This window comes from Protopterus annectens, chromosome 5.part0 (genome assembly GCF_019279795.1).
Source record: "Protopterus annectens isolate FY-2018-M chromosome 5.part0, PAN1.0, whole genome shotgun sequence".
NCBI lineage: Eukaryota > Metazoa > Chordata > Ceratodontiformes > Protopteridae > Protopterus > Protopterus annectens.
Genome location: NC_056735.1, coordinates 1,007,170,830 through 1,007,179,850, shown reverse-complemented (window position 1 = coordinate 1,007,179,850; position 9,021 = coordinate 1,007,170,830).

The following is a 9,021-nucleotide window of genomic DNA, read 5'->3' as shown; positions in this document are numbered from 1 at the left end:
ACATTTGTACATAGGGCAATATGACAGCCCTTAACTTTCATAGGGTATATATGATCCAAAAAAAAAAAATATTACACTTACCAGGTACAGGACCCCAGACTTGGGCTACACCTGATGACCTGATGGACTTATGAAAAGGTGAGGGAAAGTATTGTCAGCACCACCAAATGTTTCAGCCCTACAAGGTAATATTTGCATATATTCACATTATACAGTAGCTACTATGATACAGGCTGTATTGCTGACATTCTGAGTATGTGTGCACAACTGTGCATAAACCCTAACTCCCTCCCAATGCAGATAGACCTAAAACCCATTGTACAGGTATGTAGAGCCTGCCACAATGACTGATACAGTATTACACTGGTGAACACAGTACACTTACCTGGATAGTCCTCTGCTCTGGACACTGTGAGACCCACCTTTACGATGTATGGTGTGATGGATTCTTGGGAGCTGTCATGTGTTCCTAGGTTCACCAGGAATTCCTCTGTGGTTGTGAGTTGATGTTCTGTCAGAGGCCTTCCACCAGCACTGGCACAATCCAAGGTAACATCAGCTGTGCTTTGTCATGCAGCATTCAGCATGTCTGTGCCCCAATGTCGAACCTGCTCATAGATCCTGTCCTGTTGGTCGATCTGAATGACATTCCCGTACAAGGTCTGCCCACAATGCTGCCCACTGCTTCTGATTATGCCTCCCCCTGGACAACAAGATTTGATGGTGCTGTATCAGTTTATCCACTATTATGTCATTCTCCGCATCTAAGAAGGGGAAATTTCTTCTGTGGTACATGGTTCCTGAAAGACAACAAAAGGGGAACATGTTACAGGACCAGTTATGAGGACATCCACTATGTACAGATACAGCACACCTATAATGGCCTGCACTATCCACTGCTCCCTCAAACGTCATATCTGACAGTCTGGCAACACTCCACATGTGTGGATACCACCAAGATAGTAGCAATACTGGGGTATGTCCCTGTGTGCTGTGACAGATTCTGCTGTATGTTCCAACACTCAGCACTGCAGTCTACTGTGGTATGTCCCCTATGGGAAAACTCCCACTAATACGTCATATGGCCACTGCCAGACAATTAACAGTGTTCTATTACAACTATATGGGGACAGTCCAGCAACACCAGTGTACCACAATGACAGAAAACAATGCAGATCTGCTGTAGTATATGTTCCCTTAGGCATCATACCTCTTAACAATACAGATGTTTATAGAATGTCAGGATGTTTGCCTTATAGTTCTGGTCATTTTCACACAAACTTGTGGATCTCTGACACGTATGCAATCACTGTCACTATGTTTAGGCCTTGGTTCCTCCATAAATTATGGCTTTGTCCTGCTTTCATGCTGTAAGGGGTTGACAGGTATGTTAGGAATAGCCATCAACCAAACAGGGACATATGTCAACAGAAATGGGGACTTAGCCAGAGTACATCAGGGACATTCAGAGACACTTTTAAAATGTTAGAACTATATATGTGAGACAGTGACTGAATGAGGGAGGTGAATTACAGTGCATTGTTTGACATTACAGGAGTGTACACCCTTACTCATTGTCATGATGTATTATGTAATTCATTAGCTTTCCTACAACAGCCAACTGTTGTAGGAGGGATTGAAAGGGACAGAGCTAAGATGTGATTGAAAATCAAGGACAGTTGAGATATATATATATATATATATATATATATATATATATATATATATATATATATATATATATATATATATATATGTCTGTAGGTGTAAGCCAGCAGAGTATCACTGATCTGTCATTACCATAGATCTAAGACAGGCTTACTGTTGTAATCTCTATTCCCTATACCTTTATCCCCCCATCTGCATCCTGTTATATGGAGAAATCTATTACATACCTGGTGGAGTGCAATACTCCCTTTTTGAACTTTGCTTCTGGTAATCTTTGTAAATACGCTCTCCATGTGAGTTAAGTCTTATAAAGTCCTGTTTCCCATAAGCATCTGCTTGCATTTTTAAGGTACTGCTCATTATCAGGTAATTGCCTCTGCAGCAATTTGTGGTTTAGAATTGCTAACTACAGCCAAAACAGCTGAATTGCACTATCATTGCCCAATGACATGCAACCACAGTGCAATATATAAGGCCTTCATGTACAGCTGGTCCCCTTTCTTAGTTGTTAAGATGGACATTACTGAGGTGTGGAGAGTACAGCATCATAGAGGTAGATACCATAAGTATCAACTGTAGAGATTTATGGAGTATGTCCATGGTTTTGCCTCATATGCGTGGTCAGTGTCCCATGACATTGTGGTCATCTGGCAGTTCAGTGGCAGTCATGGGACATTGTGGTCATCTGGCAGTTCAATGGCAGACATTGTGGGTTGAGGTCGGTAAGGAAAGAGACACACTTCAGTGTCAGACTACATACCCATCAGAATATGCATGCTAATGCAATAGCTGTTATTCTATGAACCTACTGTCTTTGTAGGGGCAAACTGTTACACATATCCTTATCTGTGGGCCTTAGCCCCCCATTACATATGGCTGTGTCCAGCTCCCTTGTTCTAGGGGGTTGGTATGGTAGGTCTGTAGCAGTTACCTCTACATAAAGCTGAGTGTGCATAGGAGGAGTGTGGAGCTTTTGTGGACAGCAAGCTGTATGTGTAACTGTGGAAGCTGTGGCAGCTCTGTCATTACCGCAGAGCCAGGGTAAAGCTAGCCTGTACAGTCCGATCAATACATGTGATTAAGGTATGTCTGTTAAGCAATGGTGCCTATAACAGAGTAGTAGGCAACATATAGTTAGGCGTTATGGATATGTTTACTGTGTCCCTACCTGCAGGCCTCTGAATTGTTAAACCAGGTAGCAGTTCATTACCTAGCAGTAATCTGTGTGGATTAGGATTGCATGACTCAGTCTTTACTCGCTGTTTTTACTATAATGTAATTGAACTGCAACACAAAACTGGATTTGAACTCAGGACTGTGTGTGGCAAAATGTACTGCATGCAAGGCATTTAACAGACTGCAGTTCTGAGTCACTGCAAAAGCATGTGCAAGATGTGCACATATACAGGCTGTGGCAAACATTTCTACATCCATCAGCATGTGCATGGCTTTATATGGCTGTATTTCTTCACTACGGTCCTAGTTGTACATGTACTTTGCCATTGCTGCCTAATCAGGTGTCTTTCCACAAGTTAATGACAAAAGGGCACATATACCTGGTATCACAGGCCTCACTTTCATCCATTATTATATATTTGGCTGTCTAGTGGTGTATTATTGCACCAGAGTCCAAGGTACACTCCCATTTTCCCATTAGTTTATATTTCGGTTACATGGCTAATGACTGTAAGTGGCAATCAGTATGTTTTGCTGGAAACACCTGTTTGAAGTCAGATCTGTGTGGTATGGTGGGTAAATGCAGTGGGCTGTAGGTGAGACAGGCCCAGGATTGAAACTTGGCAGTGGGTAAATGCAGTGGCCTGTAGGTGAGACAGGCCCAGGATTGAAACTTGGCAGAGGTGATGGTTTTGTATGTGTCTAACAATATCATAAAAACATTTAATCATTAAAGCTCATTTAAGCTTAGCTCTGTGCAAATCTGAGCTAAAAAATATATAAAGAGAAGAAAAGGGGGTGATAGGAAAGTGGTGAAATGGGGGTAAGCATGGGGAAAAACATAGTGAAAGGCAGTTAGGGATGTGCAGGAAGGGTGTAGGAAAGAACCATAGCTATCCATATCTTGTCCAGCCACAGCTGTGCATTTTGACAGATTTTGTAAATGAATTTCAACTCTCAAACCCAAGACAGAGGGGTGAGGACAACATAACTGTGTTGTCAAGCCAATTAGACCAAATTACTGGTGTCAAGTTGACATTTGTGTGACATGGAGAGCTATGTACTGGATGATATTTCTTTTTTGTTTTGGGACAGGTGCCCATTTTATTTTTAAGGTGAGAGTTAAACATAGGGGAAGGGATATAGGTACATGTGAGGAGGTAAGTTGGGTAAGAGAGGATCTGTTTGCAGACAAGACAGCAGACAGGGACAGTGTGCGACATACAAGGGGCAGTTGTGGAATCCAAGTCACACTTGCCTCAAGACGGCAGCAGGGTGACTCATTTCTCCACCCATGGGACAGGTGACACTGCTCCATCACTGCCCCAAGGGTGGCTGTGATGCTGGTGGGGCACCAGGGCAAGCCTGTACCAGGTCAGCCAGTGTGCGCCCAGTAATATGGGCTACCTCACCCATTTACCTGTAGTTCCTGTGGAGAGAGAATATGTAAGTTGTAAGTATTATGTGACTGTTACTGTAATATTTAGTGCTACACAGCACTGGATTTGAACCTGGTCTGTGTCAAGCAAAATGTACTACATACAGAACATTTAACAAACTGAGCTGCTGAGTCACTGCTGATTACTAACTGACTGATACTTTTCTAGAGCTTACCTGGAACCAAAATATGACCTGGCAGTACTACTACAGTGTTATAAAGGCAAAACTCCAAAGCTGAGTGTAGAAGTTCACCAGAAAATTTAATGATTAGCGCTTTTGTCTGTTCAAAAACAACTGGACTTCATCAGATAACAGTTCTTCAAGTCATTCAATCTTTTATAACAAACAAACCTACCTAGTAATTAGTTAAATCAATCAATTACAAACCAGTCAATCCTATATTAAAGTGACAGATACAAAAAATCCTTAAAATTTCACTGTGACCTTACCTAAAGGTATTTCTATAAAACCATGTATGTTTTCATATTAAAATTCACTTTTTGCCAAAACATGAATTACACTCCTCAATAAACATATTGTCATTACTCAAAAAAGAAATTAAAATTATATATGAATCATATGAAACATATAATGCACAAAACTTCATGCACAAAAAATAGTCAAAAGAAGTTTAAATAAAATGCAATGAAGCCTTATAATCCTATCTTTCTAAGGCCCTCAATTTAAGTAGACAGTAAATGGAACTAAGCTCATTCAGCCCTGGCCATGAACATGCATTCAATCTGAGTTGCCAAAGCAACCCCTTTCTTTCCAGTTGAAGGCCTATGTGTCCACCATTTGGATTATACTGAATCTAGTCTATCGCCATGTATTTGAATGAGTGACTTGGGCATTCACTAATATGCTTCACCACTGTGCTAGTATCCTTACTTTTCCTAATATTGTATTTGTGTTCATAAATTCTGTCTGTGAGTCTACATTCCATCTTACCAATGTACAACCCGAGACAGCATTCGCAAGTAGCCAGATAAACCACAAATCTTGAATTACAATTATACTTATTTTTCAACGAAAACACTTCCCTTCTAACCATGAATGTACTCCCTATTTTTATTTTAGTACAATAGGGGCAAAAACCACATCTAAACATTGCCCCTGAATTACTTTTTTTCTCCTTATTGTTCATATTCTCAAAAATATTTTTAAAATTAGAACCCTTTTGATACACTATACTAGGTGTAACATTCATGTTCATTCTAATCTGCTTATCATTCAATAATATTTGCCAATTTTTATTTATTACCCATCTGATTAAATTATGTTGGCCATTATAAGTAGTAATGAAGGCCAAACTGTACTGGATCCTGGAATTATTCTCTGCGTCCAAATAATCCACTACATTATGATCTTGACTAGAAATGCCATATTCTCATTACCATTAAGTGATTTATTAAATGTACTTTTATTATTATTATTATCATTATTAAACAAAATGGGGCGATGAAAAACATTCTCCCTTTTATTCATAACTTCCATTTTAAGCTCACTCAACAGATCTGGTGGATATCCCCTCCTTGAGAACATATCACACGGTAGTTCACACTCCTTAATGAATTCAGTTTCCTCAGACACCATCCTTGCAGCTCTCAACCACTGACCCATCACCACTGATCTCTTCTGGTGATAAGGGTTTGCACTGGTGAAGTGCAAGAATGTGTTAGAATATGTGGATTTGCAATAAATTGTTGAGACATATTTGTTGTTAATTCTGTCTTTCTTTAAATGAACATCCAAATAAGAAAGTTCCTCATGACTCACATCCTGACTAAACTTTAAAAATTGAGTTGTATTATTTATATAATCAATAAACTCTGATATCTCTTGTTCAGTCCCTTCCAAATTATACAAATGTCATCCGGGTACCTTGTATATAACCGTAGCTTACTGCTATATTCACTAGTTAGTACAAAATTATGCTCCCAATGTGCCATCACCATATTGGCAAAGACACCCCCACATGGTGAGCCAATTGCTACCCCCGTGTTCTGTAAATAAAATACCTGCCTTCAAAATATATATAATTATTCTTAACGACCACATCTAATAATACTTCATATAAATATAATTTGCTATTTGAAACACTTTTCTCATGAAAAAACTGCAAAACCTACTGAATTCCCAGTCCTTGGGGTATGACAGTGTACACATCTTTGACATCTATTGTGACTACTATGGCTGTCTCAAAAAATTCCAAATTGTTAATAATACTCAAAAAGTGCCATGAGTCTTTACAGATTTGATCTTTTCTTTCTAAATAAACTTAGGTTCAGTGTCCAAATATTTATCATATCCTGATGTAATCTAATTCCTACCATCTACTATAAGATGCATAGGAGGATTATCCACAGATTTGTGTATTTTAGGTACACCGAACAGGGAAGGAATTCTAAGGAAAGCCATATTAAGATAATTAAACTCATCCACTGATATCGTACCTTCTATAAAAAGGTCATTCAAAATGTGATATATTTTCTTTTTAGCTACATTCATTTCATTAAAAGAGACTTCTTGATAAGCATCCGTAGTCAATATATCAAACATTCTGGTGTTGTAATCATAGGGTTGGGAGGGTGGCCTAATGGTTAAGGTGTTTGTCTTGCAAACACAAGGTGCAGGGTTTGAATCTCACAAAGAATAACTGGCTAGGCTTAAAATGGCTCACAAGGGTAGTTAGCCTAGTACTAGCCTATAAACCTAAATGTCCATAGCTACTAAACCTCCCCCCTTTATCAGGCTTCATGAGCCTTATTTTTTGTTGTTTCAAAAACTATATTATTTTATATTCTGCCCTTGTAGTATTAAATTGAATTTTCCTACTCTTTGATTCATTTCGAATATGCAGTTCACATACTTTTTCAAAAAGATGCAAAGTAGGATGTAATGGGAGGTTAAAACTGCATGGAGATGGATTCCAAGATGGCTGCCGACTAGACTAGTCCCTATTCTTTGAGCTCCTCACAGACTAGTATCACCTTTATTTTTTTACAACTTGGGATTAATATTTTTCCTCAGTTTTTTTCATAAAAGGATTATACAAAGCTTTCTACATATATTTGGAATATTTTTGTCTTTGGAATTTTTATTTTGAGACACATTTTACCTCAGAACAATTTGTGGAGTTATCTGACTTGGGCACCTGCTGCTTCAGAATTTTCCTGGAACTTGTCACCCTGGTTACAACATCTAATCTCTGGGCATGGCTACTAAATCGGAGTCTATGGATGCTCAGGCCACGAAGGCCAAATTCTCTTCAGTTCACTCACCTGAAAAAGATAACACTTCCAAAAGATTGAGAACATCCAAAAATTCTTCTGAACCAGCCAAAGTAAGTAGCAAAGAATTAAATGACTCAAACTTTTATTTAGATGAGCTAAAGCTAGCATTAAAGCCTATACAAAGTGCCATTCAGAACTTTTCAGAAAAATTTACTGACTTTGGTGATACATTAAAGCAAATAAATGACAGAATGAGTATTATTGAAAACAGTAACTCAGCTTTGGAGATAAAAATTGCGTCATTGGAAAGCGATTTAAAGTCTAAAGATAAAACTATTTCTGAAATACAATCTAAATTGATAGACTTAGAAGCCAGGAGCCGCAGGAACAACATTATTATTCGTGGTCTGCCAGAATCTTTTGATAAAAATAATTTGTTGTCTGTGTCCAAGAGTATTTTTGAGGCATTACTAAACTGTGAAGCATCTTCAAAAAACATAACTGTTGAGAGAGCACACAGAGCTCTACGTGCAAGTCAAGATGCTTCTTCACCAAGGATAATATATACAAAATTGTTAAATTTTCAAGATGCTTTTCAAATCTTGCAAGCAGCTAAAAGTAAAAAAGTTTGTATGGAAATCGCATAAGTTATCATTCTCACAGGATTTTCCTCCTCAAATAAAACTAAACAGGCAAAAGCTTTCTCCCTATTGTGCAGAATTAATCAAAAGAGGGATAAGATTTCGCATGTCTTATCCAAATACTTTGTCATTTACATTTAATGAAAAAAAGTTTATCTGTTCTGATCCTAAGGGAGCAAAAGATGTTTTTTTTAAAGCATTCAAAAAGCTTCCGGATTCAATTTCCTAACATTTTATATATCTGTCTGGGTACAAATGTGTTGAAAATATATATATATATTTCTTTCTTATACAGGATATTTACATACAGTTAATAAGTTTAATTTATTGTGAAATATATTCTTACCAAGGGTAAACAAAATGTTTATATATACACAAATATGTTTATTCATTCCTTTTTCTTTTTAGAAAACAGGAAGTGTTTTTGCTTTCTTTATGGTGAAGTCAGAAATACAAACTCAGCTTTCAGCCCTTAAATAAATCTTGTGGTTCCCTCACTTTTTGAGATTTAGTTTTTATGTATAGTTTAATTATAACATGTTAAATGCTACTATGACAATTTTCTCATAAGGGTTAGGCTATTACAGAAAATATGAGATATAAATCCTTCAATATTTGCCTCTGTCAAGAGTATGTACAGTGCCTAAATATATAAACATAAATATATTTCTTTTTTTACTTGAAGAAATGGGAAAAACGCTAATTTGTTATGTGCTTGTATGCTTTTTTTCACAAGCAAGGTGCTGGCATTTAAAGTTGATTTAGCATTGCAGATATTTTTTGTTTATGTCTCCCCAAATAGCGTACAAGTGTTTTTTCTTTTTTTTTAGTTTAAGCAACTACAGTGCCCTAGTTTAGTC